Raw genomic sequence first — 3470 nt, 5'->3', positions numbered from 1 at the left:
GGTGGGAGGTGGGACTGTGCATGAGCTGAGGCTTCAATTCCCAGGCCCATGCCTCACTGCCCCACCAAACTGCATTTACGAAACACAAATTTGAAGATGAAAGTAATAAGAACTTCAAGATGGTGACCATAGAATATTAAACACTGAGCTTGGAGCCCCTGTGAGGCTGCACCCATGAAGGTGGTCCTCTTTGAGGGCTTGATGTGCCAGCCAGAGTTGAAGTTGACATCTATGATTACATATCAGCTGACACAACTCTGTTCTAGGAGGGCTTGACTATGTCTCATATTAGAAGATTTAGACATGAAAAGGATTTATTTTTCTCCAATCCTTACTTTCAGTAGAGCTCTATGGAATCTTCCCTTCCTCTCCTAACAACTTACACAAGTTCTAGGGAAGTTAGATTCCCAGCTTTCAGATTCCATAGCTGCTCATTTTAATTATTAAAACTCTGTCTATGTAAAGACTTAAATCTCATTGTCAAGTGAGGTCTCATTTCCCCTTCTCCCAGGGCAGAATTGAGCTGGGGCCCTGATTATTAGAGAGCCTGGTTCTGAGATATCTCCTCCTTTGCTCTTCCAAAGTTGAACTTTGCACTATTTGACAGGACAGGTAAGTGACTGAGACAAGGAGCTCTTCCTCTCTGGGTGGGTTGTCATTTCCATCTGGTGAATGCTATGGTGCTGAAGATGCTTTCTGTATGAGTCCAATTCTGCCCTCCTTGTAGGGTGGGTTCAATCCAGGTTCGATCCCTGGCCTCGCTCAGTGGGTTAAGGATTTGGTGTTGCTGTGAGCTGTAATGTAGCTTGCAGACTTGGCATGTGTGAGTTCTTCAGGGGCAAGGCCTGTCCACTGAAGGAATCTCAGAAGTGGGAGGGGCCACCCTGGCTCTACAGCTTCCACAGCCACCAACTGGCCCCTAAGTGCTACATCTCACAGTCTTTTATCACCAGGCTTCCTACTGGGCTATCCTGCTCCTCTCCTGCCCTCCTGGCTTGGGGTTGGAGGGGAAGACTCCCTCTCCTCCCCCAAAGGAAGAGGAGCCACAAGGCTGATATCTTCCCTCCTTCTAGTCTCTTCTTAACATGGCTCAAGGATGGGCTGGGTAGGCGAGGGGATTATCAAAGATAAATCAGTTGGTTTGGCCTATTTTAGGAATCTTGGAAAAGGTGTGTGGTCCCCATTGTTGACAGCTATCTTAAAATGTTTGGTATGAGCCCATTTTGTTTTGGGCTGAGTCCTAATTGCTAGTTCCCAGGCAATGATAACCTTTTTAAATATATATATATATATATATATATATATATGTATTCATCAAATAAATAGGAATATTAGTAAAAGTCTTAGCCTGGTACCTCTTTCTGGCCAAGGTTCAGGACAGGTTTGAGATGAAAGTTGCCTAAGTGGGGCATCATAAACCAAATCAGGACAATCAGCTCAAAACTAAACCACTAAGTCCAATGCCCAGGCACAGAGTAGAGGCTGATGTGGACGTAAGACTCTTCGGAGAATAGAGAGGAGTTGGTGACTAGGGGGAGTGAGGAGGCTGCAAAGGAGGATGGATGCTTTTTTTTTTTCTGTCGAGGTTTTTTTTTCCCTCAGTCCACTTATGTGAACAGGATAAATGACTTAAAAGCAGATAATCTGAAGATTTGGTTAAACAGCAGATAATCTGGTATTTGCACACTGAGAAAGGTATGAAAGAATGAACTAATTACCCTTTTCAGATTATAGCCATAAATTAGTCATTTCTGGTTTGAACCATGCTGGACTATATAAGAACCACATAAAACAGCAAAAATAGTATATAACTGTGGAAAGCTTCATACATTTATCAAAAAATATTTGATGAGTTTCTTTGTTGTGCTAGACTCATTATGCATTCTAAGGATAGAGCAGGGACCATGAAAATGACTCTTCATGCCCTGATGTTCACCTCTGTCTTCTTTTTCTTCTTCTTTTTTTTTTCTCTATTAAGGCCATGATTGCAGCATAAAGTTCCTGGGCTAGGGGTCAAATTGGAGCTACAGCTGCCGGCCTATGTCACAGCCACAGCAATGGATCCTTAACCCACTGAGCAAGGCCAGGAATTGAACCCTCATCCATGGACACTACATCAGGTTCTTATCCTGCTGAACCACAATGGGAACTCCCCACTTCTGTCTTCTGATTCAGCTTTCTATATTTAAAACATGACCATCTATATAATTAATGTGATAATTTGACCATAAATTTTTTGAGTAGATGTATGCCTTAAACATTTTTGTTTTCCTAGCGCCTAATACCCTAACACAAAGAAGGTTCTCAAAAGTTGTTGACTGAGTAAATGAATTCATTCCAAAATGCACATTTTGTTAATTTCATGTGATTAAAACTTCATGAAACCAAAATCCATCTCATATATTCTGAAGTGTGACACTAAGAAAGTATTTTGATTAATGAAGATAGGTAGGAAAATGTCCTTATAAAGGATATATTCAAAGATCAGTCAGGAGTTATTTTTGTTTGCTTCCATTATGACTCTTCCTCTCTGCCAAGAATTTGCTGCTAGAAGTTGTTTTTAAAAATGGAATCTTTGTAGTAGATTAAATCCAGCTGGCTTCAAGTAATACGGGGGGGGGGGGGTACATGGTGGAGGGAGGGTGAGGTACACAGATGGCCACATTTCCAGGGAATTCTACAACATTTGATGACCAACTGAAATTCCTATACTTTTCCTGTGGGAGAAATTCTATGTTCCCTAAGAATTATGGTTATTTTTTTTATTGAGGTAAAATTCACATAACATAAACCTCTACCTAGACATGCCAAAAAGAAACCCCATATATATTAAGCAGTAACTCTGAGAATTAATTAATTGTTGTCTTCATGTAATAAGTACTAATCCTATCAGCTCTGCAATAGAGCAATAACATGAAAATTATTTTCCTCCTCAAAGTATCAAAACGTTATTTAAGAATAGGGTTTGCAGAGCCAGCCAGAGCCAGTCTGTGATCCCAAGAGTGATGCCTTCCTGACCTCTGACTCTGAACATCAGGGTGTGGTCTGCCCTCCAGAGGGGCAGCAGTTATATCTCTGACAGACCTTACAGCCTCTGACAAAGCTGCCTGGGTGATCCTAGAAGACCAAAATGTCAACTGAGTTTTGAAGAATATTTAAGGTTTTCAGACTTCAGTGATTTTGAATTATCAACAACCTGGTAATAAGGAGATCTGGTAGGTAGTTTAAACGAAAAGCGTGGATTTAAAGTTTATAAATGAAGAAAGTCATAAACACTACTCTAAAAGACTCCAGAAATGACCTCTTCATATTTTGACTCTATTGATGGAGAACTCATGCTGGGGAAGGAACTCATTTATTTAGGGGAAAGACCAAGAACCTTCTTAAACAGAAAAATCTATCCTAAAGGAACAGCCTGGAGGAAAAATTTGGGCCAGAAACAATGGATGAGTCACCAAAAGGGCATGGTT

Source organism: Sus scrofa, chromosome 3, assembly GCF_054392235.1.
Source record: "Sus scrofa isolate SSC_HxYL_T2T_F1_AM1 chromosome 3, Sscrofa_HxYL_maternal_Yorkshire_Landrace_v2.0, whole genome shotgun sequence".
Taxonomy (NCBI): Eukaryota; Metazoa; Chordata; class Mammalia; order Artiodactyla; family Suidae; genus Sus; species Sus scrofa.
The sequence above is the reverse complement of the archived record's forward strand: the minus strand, read 5'-3'. Positions refer to the sequence as shown.